General features: G+C 46.6%; 1 protein-coding gene across 13 annotated transcripts in view; it reads right to left on the minus strand.

Moving 5' to 3' along the window:
• PCDH15 (protocadherin related 15) overlaps positions 1-14,568 on the minus strand; it is a 635,072-nt gene that overhangs the window by 403,554 nt on the left and 216,950 nt on the right. The window lies entirely within an intron of this gene.

The raw sequence follows: 14,568 nt of genomic DNA on the forward strand, positions 1-14,568 counted from the left end.
GCACCCTGTGCGAGGGCCTCTCCATCTTTAAAGGGAAGAATTTCTTCCATATATCCAACCTAAATTTTCCCACTGAGCCGCCGAACTTGAGGCAGATGGAGGTCAGGTGGGATCTCTGTGAAGGACAAACCTCCTTGGACAGCAGATATATTACAGCCAGCAAAAACACTGAATAGATTTAACTATTACAACTTCAAAGGTATGAAGGAAGGGGTTTCCAACCAGTTCATGTTTTCCATGGCCCATCCTTCAACAATTTCACATTTGGAGGTGTCTTTACAGCTTCACGTTTGTACCCTGCTCACACTCCCAGGGTGTCACAAGCAGCTTGCAAAAGCTTTCAGATCACCAAGGAACCACAGGGCTCCATGTTCTATTTTCATTTCTATATTTTCAGGTAAGATATTGAAAATCCCTTTCATTAGAACTAAAAGCATGCACTCTCATTTGAAAACCACCGGTGAGTTCCCACAAGATGTTTCCACTGGATCCGGAAGTTTTCTGAGAGTATTTTATTAATCAATAAATGCACCCCAGTTTTAAAAGTGTGTTTATATATCCATGCTGCAAAACAAGATTCCATGACTGTGAAAATTGCATCTCTTCTCACAGCACTTCATTTCCAGCAAATTAAACGTGACACTACCAATAACCTCCATAATGAGGCAACTTGATGTGAAATAATTCCAGGTTTTCACAGCCTTCAGGAACAATTATGTTAAATGCACGGTGATTTAAGTGACTGAGTTTGTTCGAGCATATCTGCAGAACCTTTTCCCCACCTTCCAGGCCTGGAAATCTCCTGCAGGTGATCTTGGTCACACAGGAAGCCTGGCTTGTGGCTGTGGTGAAAGCCTCAGCACATGGCCTGCAGGGAGCCTTTATGGATTCTCCTTTGTGGAATTCTGGAGGAAAACCCCAGAGGGAGCAGATGGGAGGGGAACTGCAAGTCAAGGCAATGCCATCACATGATTTTTTTGTGTTTCTGGCTGTTAGAAAGAGCCACTGGACCCCAGTGCTACATCCTAAGTGCTTCCTCTGCCATCTCTTGCCCTGCAGCAGCACATAGATTTACCTTAGGGTTGGAAAAAGAAGAGTAGAAATTTCATTCCCATCCTTGCTGTGGCACTGTACCTTCCTTAGTGACCTCAGCAGAGGACTGAAGGAAGTTCTGCCCTGAGCAGATTGTCCAGAGAGCCTGTGGGGTCTCCTCCCTGGGGCTATTCCAGAGCTGTGGGGACACAATTCCTGTGCCCTGTGCTCTGGGATGGTCCTGCTGGAGCAGGGAGGTGGGAGCAGATGCCCCAGTGTGGTCTCTTCCATCCTTCCACCCTGGGATTCTGAACATGGAGAACATATCACCTATGTAAATGTACCAGTGAATACTCTGGGAGTAGGATTAATTCTGTAAACCATCCATCTTTAATGGCAGAACATATTTTTCACTGGAGTAATTCTCACAAAATGATTATATTCTCTCCAAAATGAAGCCATATGTCAAGATTTTATTGTTACAATGTACAAAACTCAGGGTTGAGACACGGGTGAACACCAATGATCTGGTGAGAGACAACTGACAGCCAACACAATCTGGCAGAATCTTTTAAGCCCTCATATTTTATTTTACTGTGATTATATGGCATAGAATGTTTTATGGAATAGTCTAATGAAAGTGATATTACACTGTGTGAAAGCATTTAAATAAAAGGACTACTTCATCCTGTCTTTTAAGGCCTGCTTAGCTGGGAGTTGTTCTCTGAAGGGCCTGCAGTCACTGAGCCTCATCAATTTTCCTCTATTCTGTGGAAAATCCTTAAGGTCTCTTCTTCCATTCTTTGTTGGTTGCTCCTCGTTTAATAATCAGAGAATCACTTATTGAGGTCTGGTGGGAGCTGGAGCTCATCCTCACCTCTGAGACAGTGGGAAAACCCCAAAAGACAAAGTTGCACCCTTTGCCCATCTGGTCTTGCTCTAGATGTGCACAGACATGCCTTGCCCAGCACAGAAGGTACAAATAGTGACCCTTCTGAATTTCTGTGTGCATTTCAACACCAGTGCCTGCAAAGTGAGGCAGCGTCTTTAAACTGACCATTCCAGGTGATGATGTCCTTTCTGCATGATAAGAATTTAGTGGTGCCAAAAGGCTTTTGGAATTTGACTGTTTGACTGCCGAATTCTGACATTTCCCGCATGGCCATTAGATCTCAACTATCCTGACTGCTGTAAAATGTGCCTAAAATTATTCTCTTCAGCAAAACTCACAGCAAACAGTCTCATCATGTGTGATTACCATGGGCAGTGTGCCATTCCTAGCTGGGTATGTGCTCATTGTGAGACCACAAGCAAAATCTGCCCTGCTCATTGGTAAAATAATTCCTGGACAGCTGGAATAGGAACCAAGAATCCGTATTTAACTTTTTATAGTACACAGCAGCCTCTAAGGAGCACAGAGAGACTGATCCTCTACCACTGCTGATTCTCACCTATAGCAGGTTTTTTTGGTAGTCTCAGATTTCCAGATTTTCCACAGGTGCCATGTGAAACATGAGGTTTGTTTCAGCTCCAGAGGCTCCTGTCTTTCCAAAACATTCCTTTTACCGAAAACTAAACCTGGAGGGAAGGAGGAAGAAGCAAAGGCACTCCTGAGGTCCAACCAGCACAGAGCTGCATTCAACTCTCTACCCAATCTAATTCCCTTTGGAAGTCCAGAGCACCAAGGAGAGTCTCATTACTGTTTAATTACAGAATCCCAGAATGATTAAGGCTGGAAAATCCCTGCCAGCCCACGGAGTCCCAGCTGTGCCTGATGCCCACCTCGTCCCCAGCCCAGAGCACTGAGTGCCACCTCCAGCCCTTCCTGGGACACCTCCAGGCATGGGCACTCCAAAGTTCTCTGGGCAGCCCCTGCCAAGGCCTGAGCACCCTTTCCATGGAGAAAGAAGGCTATTCCCATGCCTTGACCTGCACTGCTCCTTGTCAGCCCTGGCTCGTGCAGTGCCTGGAACCATCACTAGCTGGAAACCACAGCAGATACACAAAGCTGGAGTTGAAAAGGGAAGGCAGCGTCTCCAAAACTCTCAGGTTCAGTGACAAAAGCCAAAAGCCACATGGATTCTAATGCTCAGCCCATTGCACACCCAAGTGCTCCAGCACTGAGGAACAGCTTCCTGCTGTTCCAGCTGAGAAGAGCAGGAAGAGAAAGAGCAGAGACACACTGAGCTTCTCCTGCAGCAACAGTGGCTCCTGCCAACACCATCCATCTTCCCCTTTTGTCAGCCAAGCACTTGGAAAGGTGTTTCCATGCTCTATTAGGCTGGCTGGAATCGGCCTGGAATTGACCTGCTAATGCAAAGGAATCATGTGACTCTAAAAGGGACAATTTGTTGCAGGGCTGGGAATCCATTGGTGTGAGAAGGATCATCCCCGGCTAAGCAGCTATGGCCACCTGCAGAATGGGCTCTGTAGAGTGAGCACAAGTAAAAAAACAGTGCCATGAGATCCTGCAGCTCTCAGGACAGTGGAGACAGGCAGCAGCCTGAGGTCCTTGTGATGGTTACAGAGAATTGTGCATGAAGCTGTGAAAGTGAACTCTTAAACTCTCCACAGAAGCCTCTGACTCATTATCTCTAAATTTTCATAATGCTGGATTGAACAAAATTGCCACATTCTGAATCCTCCTATTAATAAAGAGGGGTGAGGTGGAAACACAAATCAAGGATGTGCTTTGCACACAGCCTGGTCAGGCTGGGGAACCCAGGGGTTTTGGGGCTTGGAAAGGAGGGAGCAATCATCCTGGCTAGAGGAAAGGTGCTGGCAGTGCAGGGAGAGCCTGGAAATGGGGGCAGTCTGTGCAGACAAATGTCATGGCGTGCCCAGGGACCTCGGCTGGTGATGCTCAACCCTGGTAATGGAGAGATTGCATGAACAAGCAGGATTTCCTGTGCAGCCTTTCCAGCCAGCAGGGATCTGCCCTGAGGGCAGGAAAGGCAGGAGAGAATAAAGCTGTGGGCTGAGGGGGCTCACAGGGGTGAATGCGTGAGGGAATCAAGTCAGGTGAAAGCTCTGATCTCCTTAGGTCCCTAAATAAACCCCAGGACCCAGATATCTCACGAGCTGTCCAGATCCAGCTCCCAGTGTCCCACTGCACACCTGACCCAGCACCATCAGCCTGACCACTCTCCCAGGTGCTGGAGAAGGGAACAGCCACCATGGGACAGTGAAGAGGAGCCCCAAGCTCAGAGTGACCCCCTGCTCCAGGACTGGCTGCAGCAGCACAGCTCCCAGGGGCACACAGAGGAGAATGCACCAGCCCAGAATCCCAAAATCCCAGAATCCCAGAACTGGGTTGGAAGGGACCATAAAGCCCATCCAGTGCCATCCCCCACCATGGGCAGGGACACCTCCCACTGTCCCAGGCTGCTCCAAGCCCCATCCAGCCTGGCTTTGGACACTTCCAGGGATCAGGGGGAGCCACAGCTGCTCTGAAGTTTTCATAGATAGATTCACACATTCTTGTTCAACTCATTGAAAAAGAGGGCACTGTTTGGGAAATGAATCAAAAATGGAAGTCATAGCTCTATTCAGTTTCATATAAAGCTTTAAAACTAATTGTTATTAGTATCTGGAGATGGGGACAAATAGGAATAAATTTAATAAAAAAACTGAAGGCATGGAAAATATTTTTGCACACAAAAGACCGATTATGATTTGTCATTGGTTCAGCTCTACAGAAACCCAAATGGAATTCTTCATAAAAAATATTTTGCTTAGCAAACTTCTAGATGATGCAGTAAAGTATAATAACCTCCCTTAAACTGTAATTTCAACCCTTGCTTTGGAGTACATTGTAATAAGAAATAACTGCCCTGTCAGGATAATGCTCATGCAGCTTCTAAAGAACCAATCAAAAAACCTAAATCCCACAATTAACCCTCATCTCCCCCCCCAGAAACAAAGACCAAAAAAATAAAAAACCAATGGCAGTGCCCATTTCAACTTGATGGCAGCAAAATCTAAGTTCAAGTGGCAGAAAGTATCAATAAACAAACTCCTCAGAGCGAGCTACAGCCACTTCAGCTTTATTACTTATTTAGAGACTATTCATCTTCAGCAGCCACTGGACTGACACTATATCCCATTCCCCACCAAAATAATTCTCACATCTGATCTGCTGGATGTAGTGGGATTAAAAAAAAAAAAAAAAAAGAAAAAGGTGAATGTAGAAGAGGATGATTTATAGAAAAATGAGTGGGTTTAAAATCTCCTAAGCTCAGTACTTGCTGTTAGTTGCAAAAATAGCATGTCTGGATAAAAGTTCCAGACACAGGTAAGATAAAACATTTAGGGAAATGATTCATTTATGTTCCCTGTCCCAAAGCCTATTCAAAATTTGATCAGAATCAACCCTTTCTGTATTTCTACATGAAATGAAGGCAGAATATGAGCTTGAGATGATGTCCTAGAATCACAGAACCATGGAAGGGTTTGGGTGGGGAGGGACCATAAAGCCCATGGAGTCCCAGCCCCTGCCATGGACAGAGACATCATCCACTGTCCCAGGCTGCTCCAAGCCCTGTCCAGCCTGGCCTTGGGCACTGCCAGGGATCCAGGGGCAGCCAGAGCTGCTCTGGGCACCCTGTGCCAGGGCCTGCCCACCCTCCCAGGGAGCAATTCCTTCCCAGTATCCCATCCAGCCCTGCCCTCTGGCACTGGGAAGCCATTCCCCTTTGTCCTGGCACTCCAGACCCCTGTCCAAAATCTCTCTCCATCTTTCTTGTCAGCCTCTTCAGGCCCTGCAAGGCCACAATTTGGTCACCCCAAAGCTTCTCCTCTCCAGGTGAACAATCCCAGCTGTGCCAGCCTTTCCTCCCAGCAGAGCTGCTCCATGCCTCTGCTCATGCTGGTGCCTCCCCTGGGCTCTGTGTAGCAGCTCCAGGTCCCTCCTGTGCTGGCCCCAGGGCTGGGGCAGCTCTGCAGGTGGGCTCTCACCTGAGCACAGGGCACAGGGGCAGAATCCCCCCCTCCCCTGCTGCCCACGCTGGGGCTCAGCCCAGGGCACGGGGGGGGTTCTGGCTCCCAGCTCTCACCCCCAGCACCCCCAGGGCCTTCTCCAGGGCTGCTCCAGCTGCTCATCCCCAGCCTGGTTTCCAGTGGGTTCCCAGCTCTGCCAGGTCCCCAAATCCAATGGGAAGGCTCAAGGACAGGAATTCCCCCAGGTGCTTTAGGAGCATTTCTGATGTCAAATCCACATAGGAAAATAATTTCCTGTGCCAGGGAGGAGCTGTGCCTGTCTTTGGCATCTCTGCTTCTGCTGTGAGACAAAGATTAGACAAAGCATGGACTGAGCATCTATTTCACAGCATAAAGAACACTTGTCAAATTTCTGTCCATCGAGTATAAATACAGCTTTAACTACCCGAAATGTATCACAGGTTGGAACAAGACCCTCATCATAAATTTAGTTATGTTTTAAAAAACCCTTTAGGGGACTAATAGAAAAGAAAGGGATGGACAGAAAAATATCTGCATCTCTAGGTTCTGGATTTCTGGCCAAGTTTGAAGCATTCAGTAGGATGAAAGGAAGTTTCTAAAGCTCCAGGAACTTTCCAGAAGCAGTCTCACACACTTCCATTCCAGTCAGGAATGTGCCGTGCCTACTAAATACCACACCTGCACACATTGCAAATATGTCAATTATTTGATCCCTTCAGGGAGACAAACATATTTTATTTGTGTGAAAAAAAGCCCCAAAAAAACTCGTGGCACAATGTTATTTTTAATAATAATAATAACAAAGTAACATGGGGCAATATTGCCAGCATGGCACCAGCATGTCATTCTTATATATGAGGTGAGATGAAAAACAAGGAAAAATAAACAACCTAAAGCAATCCAAGTGGGACTTGGTGCTAAATCTGGGTGTTCATTTCAGCTAAGGAAAACAGATTGAATCCAGTGCTGTCACAGCCTTAAAATACCCACACCAGAATGCACCAAATTCCTCAAATATTTTCAGATCCATAACTTTTATGCAGCCTTTTCAGAGCTTCCTTATAAATTTCACCCTAAACACATCAAATACATTAGCTTCAGATAAAACCTGCTCCTCAAATAACTTCTGCTATAAGGAAGGAACAGAGGTCAATCGCAGCTAAATTGGATTCTTCTAACAAAAATGAGAAAAACTCTCAGCCATGTAATGTGGAATTCAGGGTTGGGTTGGTTTCCGAATTAATTACGACTGCCAAGTCTTCCTCAAAGAAAGCAGAGCATAGCAAACGACACCAATATATAGATATTTATTAGGTGCAGCCTAGACAGGGACTACTCCTGTTTTATGGTATAACCATTCAACAAATCTGCTGTGAAAATCCCCGAAAATCCAGTGCTGGGTTTTGTTACTTCCATAAAAGTATTAAAAGACTGTCTGCAACAGCCCTTGGGCACCATTCTCTGCTCTCTGTGACAGGGACGTGCCCCGGGAAGGGCTGGAGCTGTTCCAGGGCAGGGTCAGGCTGGAGATCAGGAAAGGTTCTTCCCCAGAGCTCCAGGAGCATTTGGACACTGCTCCAGGGCTGCCCAGGGTGGGGTTGTTGGGGGGTCTGGGCAGGGCTGGGAACTGGATCAATGATCCTTGTGGGACCCTTCCAGGCTTCTATGAAACTATAAATCTTCATCATAAAGCAGGGAAAAGTTATTGTTTCAAGAATCTGTGAAAAGAAATAAGAGGCTTAATAAACATCCAGGGTGGCTCAAAGGAACGTGACTGAGTAATAATTGTTCTTGTACAGAAAATACCCTCTGAGAAAAAGCCTGGCTTAACCTTAGCCAGGAGTTCACAGTGTTATTTATCCATGTTATCAATCTGGAAAAATGTTCCCTTTCTCAAAGCACACTCTGATTTACAGACAGCTCCCTCTGGTTGTGTGGGACAGGGAAAAGCCAGGAATTGTACAGGCAGGACACCCATCCATCCAGCACTCCCATGATCTTTAAGTCAATCTCAATTGAGATAAAACTTTGTATTCCATGGTGTGACAGCTCACAAGAGATTAATTTCTCACATGGAAGACACTAAGTTGGACAGTCCCTCAGATTGGCAGGATCTGTCACTCGTGCCAGCATTCCCTGGAATTGCCACCATGGACAAGGATTTTATTTAGAGGGTTCTACTTTCCTGCTAGAGAAAAGCTTTTCTTTTTAAACACTATAAAGTAGCACTTCTCTCCCGTGCTACTACAACAGCAGGGATTTTAAACAGGCCCAATGGGGATTTCAGGTCATAAAATCCTCCTTTACACTCCTTGCCACCGAAGAAAAAACAATTCTCATTTATTTGAAATCAAATATGTAATTATCCATTAAATGAGACAGGGAATTTTCAGACAGCACATGGCAGGAGGTTGCTATTGGAAAAGATGTTCTTTTAGCTTGCATAAAGCACTCCACACCATCAACTCTGGACAAGTGTCCAAGAAAGAAAAGAAGACAAGAAAATTAAGGAGAGAAAGTAGGATTGCCTTTCTTTCCTTCTACAAATTTCTCCTCCCTTCAGCTCACTGGGACTAAGGCAGTGTCACAGAATTATAGAACAGCCTGGGCTGGGAGAGACCTTAAATCCCATCCAGTGCCACCCATGCCATGGGCAGGGACACCTCCCACTATCCCAGGCTGCTCCAAACCCTGTCCAGCCTGGCCTTGGGCACTGCCAGGGATCCAGGGGCAGCCACAGCTGCTCTGGGCACCCTGTGCCAGGGCCTGCCCACCCTGCCAGGGAACAATTCCTAATTCCCAATATCCCATCCATCCCTGCCCTCTGGCAGTGGGAAGCCATTCCCCTTGTCCTGGCACTCCAGGCCCCTGTCTAAAATCCATCTCCATCTTTCCTGTCAGCCCCTTCTGACACTGGAGGGCCACCATTAGGTCACCCTCAGCTCGGTGTCTCCTGCAAACCTGCCGAGGGTTCTCTCAGTCCCTTCATCTGTGTCATAGATGCAGATATTATACACCAGTGCTCCCAGTACAGACCCCCGAGGGCCTCCACTGGTCACTGACAAAGCACACTTTGATTTACAGACAGCTCCTTCTGGTTGTCTGGGATAGGGAAAAGCCAGGAATTGTACAGGCAGGACACCCATCCACCCAACACTCCCATGAGCTTTAACTCAATTAAGATATACCTTTCTATTCCATGGCGTGACAGCTCACAGGAGATAAATTTCTCAGAGTCCATCAAGACTGTGAACCATTGACCACGAACTGGGACTGTGCAACCACTTCCCTACCCACCCAGCAGTCCATCCATCACATCCAGCTGTCTCCAGCCCAGAGAGGAGGATGTTGTGGGGACCTGTGGCAGAGGCTTCACAGAATTCCAGCTAAATGAGATCCATGGCCCTTCCCTTGTGCACTGATGGAGTCTCCCCCCAGAGAAGGCCACAGGGTTGGTCAGGAGGGTTTTCCCTTGGTGAGGCCGTGATGGATGTCCCAAATCAGCTCCCTGAGCTCTGTGAGCCTCAGCAGAGCTTCCAGGAGGGGCTGTCCCTGGATCTTCCCAGCACACAGGGGAGGCTGACAGGGCTGTGCCTCCCAGGCTCCTCCTTTCCACCCTTATTAGCAATGGGGACAATGTTTCGTGTTAGAAAATTCTATCTAATAAAGATAAGAAGCAAGGCTCAAACAGGAACTCCATGTGTGACCTTCCTTGGGGGAGCAGTGACACCTCTTTAGCTGGATGGATCTGGTTCCCGATACACAACAGCAGCTTCAGAGAATGTGACAGCACATCCCTCTTTTCCGACAGAAACATCCCGTGGGATCCACTCTGGTTGTCCCTCAGATTGTCCCTCAGATTGTCCCTCAGACGGAACTGCAGAGGGAACAGGTAGAAGAAACCAAACCTGGCCCTGGGTTCTCGAAATATTCCTCTATTTCTTCAAATATATCACACATAAATCATGTCAGAAGAACATCACCTGCAGGGCAGTGAGCAGCCTTTTGTGGATATAGGGATCCTGGAAATCCTGGGATCAGATTATCCTTTCATTCACTTTGATATCAGAGTCTATTACAGGCTGAAGTCTTGTGAGCTGGGTGTTATTTCCATTTGCTACCAACCTTTTGCATTCCAGAGGATGCAAGCCTCTGCCCTTCCCAGGATTTCCTGCACAGTGTTCAGTTCAGCAGTGCAGACAGGAGATTTTCAGAAGAAAAAAACAAAATCTCCCAGCTGGGGGAAAGAGGGCAATCACTCCAAGAAGTCTTGAATTTTATCCTGATTTTGATAAGACTCATTAAATGAAGCTGTGAAAACAGGCAGGGAATTCATGAGCCTCCAGGGAATGGGCTCTCAGGAAAGGCAAGAGGATTTCTGCTTGTGGCTGACAGATCTGCCAAGAACCAACCACAGCTCATGCCCTACTACAAAGCTCATGTCCGTATTTCTCACTTCTCCTATCAGGAAAACAGCCAAGAAAGCCATTAGGGAAAATAACCCCCTGATCCACCAATGCATCACTTAACACTCCAAAACAACTAAGCAAGAACAGGAATTCTGTCAAAGGCTTGAACACTCTGAGAGGGAGAGACAGAAAACTCTGTGGATGGATTTAGAACTTTGGATTTGTCTCCCAAGGGAAGAAGGATGCAGCCAGAAAACATCAGGGGGAAAGCAGAAAAAAACATTAGAGCCTCTATTCCATGTTTTTCTTTGAAATAACAAATGGTTTTGTATTTTCAGCTTCTACCAGAGAGAGGAAAAATTAAATTACTCTGGTGATGCCTCTCCAAGGCGAGGGCTGCTGCCAGACACTGGCCAATCCAGCATTCCAGGAATCTAAAAGACTCTGAGCCTAACCAATAGCAAGAGCCAGCCTTGAAGTGGTAGACGCAAGAAGAGTGTGTTCACAGCTTCAGCTGTTTCTTTATACATAAAGCAGGGAGAGAAACCTGAAAAATGTTCCTGTATTTACAGCCGAGCATTAATCCCCACCTCTAAACAAACCAAACAGCTGTAAGAAGTGTGCACAGAGGGATGGAGGCACAGGGACAGCAATACTCCCCATGGGAATGGAATATCCTGGGAAGAAAAACAGTGGCACTATGGAAGTCTGACACACCTCCCTCAGCCAGGTGATGGATGTCATTGCTCTGGGAATGACAGAGGAATGTCCAGCTTCAGCTGCTGTGACTTCATTGAGTCACACAGAAATCAAACTGAGCAATTCCTCTAACTTCTTCGGCTCCCGTGCCTCAGGGGCTGCCCAGGGAAGTGCTGGAGCCCCCATCCCTGGAGGTGTCCAAGGAATGAGGCATTACTTGCTCTGGTCCCTGCTTTCTCCAGACAAAACCAAGGTTCTCTGAAAGAGAAAAGCTGCCCCTGGAAGTAGAGTTTATGTTCTTTCCTTTAACAGGAACATGCATTACAGATAAAAATTAATGCCAGTGCCTGTATTTTTTTTTTTTTTTCACAAAGTCCTGCCATAAAGCTAAGAATGCATAGAGAAACCTAGAGCAGGCCTGATTAATTATACATACAAAATTAATTATACATACTAAATCATTTTACTACAAAGGAATAAAAATGTATCTGTGTTCTAATTGCAATGTTAAAACACTTACACCAAGCTAACCACTAAATAACTGGGAAACCACGACAACAGCATTTACTTCTGGCAAATGCTCCAACTTATCTAATGAGGTGAGAACTTAACACAATTAAATTGCTCGTATTTTAGCAAAGTCTCTAACCTCAGCATATCCCCGTTCGGAAACTGTTGAATTTGGAATTTGCTGAAATTAAACCCAAATTTACGAGCACTTAGCAAGGTCTCTGGCTACCTGCACTCACCAGGAGGGAAAGGGAAAACAAGTTTCACCTCATTAGGAGGGAGATTATGCTTCAAACTTCATTTCATGATGAGAAAATAAACTTCTGTCCCTAAAAACTGGCACGGGGAGCAGTCATTTGGAAGCGTGGACGATGTATCAAGGGGAGTAAATGATGTGTAGAAAAGGCTGTGTTGTCTCTGACCTTCTGCAATTTCAGCTCTGCTTTTAACTTCCTACCTGAGTTTTGCACTTCCATACTTGATTCCTTAAGTGCTGCAAATTTAAATTGTAATTCCCTAACTCAGACGTGGTTTGGGTATTTTTTCCCTGTACTTCATGCAATTGTTAAGATTGGGATTCCAGTCCTAAGGATTGGGACTCCAGAAAGTCCTAAGTAGTCCTTTTGAGATGAACCAGATTTCACAACTCCAGTGGGAAATCCCCACCTCAGGAATCCCAGAGATTTACTGCCCAACAGAGCAAGAGGAATTACCACTCCCAACCCCTACAATAAAAATAAGTTGGAGAACCCAATAAAACACAACACTCCATCTAAGCAATCCTGCCCCTCTGCTCTTTGGACAAGACCACCTTGCTGTAAGCCAGACCCACTGGGAAAAGCTCTGAAGGATCTCATTTCCATTGGGAAAAGCCTGGGAAACCTGGGGGGGTGCTCAAGCCCTGATGTGGGAGCTATGGGGAAACTCAGTGATGTGCTTGGCCACCTCATGCACAGCAAGTCCCACAGTTTCCCAACCAAGAGGGAAAATTTTACTCAGTGTAACCCTCAGCAGTCCCTAAAAATGATGATGTCCTGCTGGAGCATGTAGCTTGCAGCTGCAGGTTGGTCTGCGAGCAGAGCAAACCTTGGCCTGTGCAAGCTCTGATCACACGCTCTGCAGTGGTGAGGGTGGGATCCAGATCAGGAGCCATTCCTCAGGATGACAGCATTGTCAATCCAGTTTGATAAACCTGAAGTGGGAGCTGTGCTTGATCGCACACACAACTTCTTGCTGTTCCTTCAAACAAGGGGATTTTCCCAGGGTACAAAGGAACAGGAGCCTTCAGACTTCAATGATACACTTTCATATTTACCATCCTGAATCCTGGATGCAAGCCTGCCACGCCCAAACCAACCCCTGCTGTCTGTGCTGGAACACTCCCTGAGGGAAACAAAATACCCTCCATTGGAACAGGAGCTTCTAAGGAAATCATGGGAGGCAAGAAAATTCCCAAGGACTCCACTGAGACTACGAAATATTCAGGGCAACATTTAGATGACACAAACCCACTGCATCGCCAGGCTGGGTTCTGCCCAAGTCTGGGTAGTTCTGCACAAATCTGCCCAGTTCTGGGTAGTTCTGCCCAAATCTGGGTAGTTTTGCCCAAATCTGCCCAATTCTGGGTAGTTCTGCCCAATTCTGGGCAGTTCTGCTGCTGTACCCCCGCTCCAGGTCCCTATGGGGGACACGTTTGTTTGGCTGCTGCTCTTGGCAAGACTGACTCCCCTCCAGGGTTCTGCTGAACAAAGCTCTGATTTATTTCTGCAGAGACATCAATATTGAAAATACCACCTCCTGAAAATTAATAGAGTCTCTGAGAAGCAGGAAGTTATTCTCCCACTGCATCTCTGCCATCACTCAAAGCATGGCCTTTATCATGGAACACATGAAGGATTAATGCTGACTCCGTGGTACCAAATTAGAAACAACGTCTTGGAAATTAACTTAACTTTCATGAAAGCTTCTGCCAGACCTAAAAGCTGAAGACACTTGAAAGTAAATATATCATGAACAATTTGGCAGCATCAGCTTCTTCACGCTGACATTTAATATTGACTCTGAGAGATCAAAACCCTCCAAAAAATCTCCATTGTCAGTGAGTCTGCTCCTGTCACAGCAGCAAGATTCAGCCTGGAATTTCTTTAATTCCCTTCTGATCAGCAGCCTAAGACAGAGTTCTCTCTCTGAGAACTCTTTTGAGTTTCTTAGCTCTGTGTTTGTACACTCCTGACCCCAACCTGTTACTGCCAATGGAAAATAAACAGCAGAAAACATTGGATAACCTCCACTATTTCATGTCCCAGAAGGTTATCCCTACTCCCTTCAACAGTCAGTTCAAGGCACTCTAGTGAGGAATTGATTATTCCCTACCTTGTCTGTTTAAAATCTGCTTTTCCTCCAGAACTTAAGCACTTTAATAGAAGGAATTATAAAGGATAGCTAATTGAAATCATGTGCCTGCTCTGTGATTAAAACCTGCTGAAAGTGTAGCTGCTCCCTTTCAGACCCAGAGCATTTTGAAATCAGATTTTAAGAAGAAGGATCTGCATTTTCCCAAATTTCTGCATTTCCCCCTTTCCAGTACCTAAGGGGGCTCACGAGAAGGCTGGAGAGGGACTATTCCTCAAGGGAATGTAGTGACAGCACAAGGGACAATGGCTTTAAGGGGAAGGAGGGCAGGGCTTGATGGGATATTGGGAATTAGGAATTGTTCCCTGGCAGGGTGGGCAGGCCCTGGCACAGGGTGCCCAGAGCAGCTGGGGCTGCCCCTGGATCCCTGGCAGTGCCCAAGGCCAGGTTGGGACATTGGGCTTGGAGCAGCCTGGGACAGTGGGAGGTGTCCCTGCCCAGGGCAGGGGTGGCACTGGATGGGCTTCAAGGTCCCTCCAACCCAAACCACTGTGATTCTCTGAATGTACTGCACATACACTAAAGATTCCTGCTTTTCTCCCCTGGA

Source organism: Motacilla alba, chromosome 6 (genome assembly GCF_015832195.1).
Source record: "Motacilla alba alba isolate MOTALB_02 chromosome 6, Motacilla_alba_V1.0_pri, whole genome shotgun sequence".
NCBI classification, from domain to species: Eukaryota; Metazoa; Chordata; class Aves; order Passeriformes; family Motacillidae; genus Motacilla; species Motacilla alba.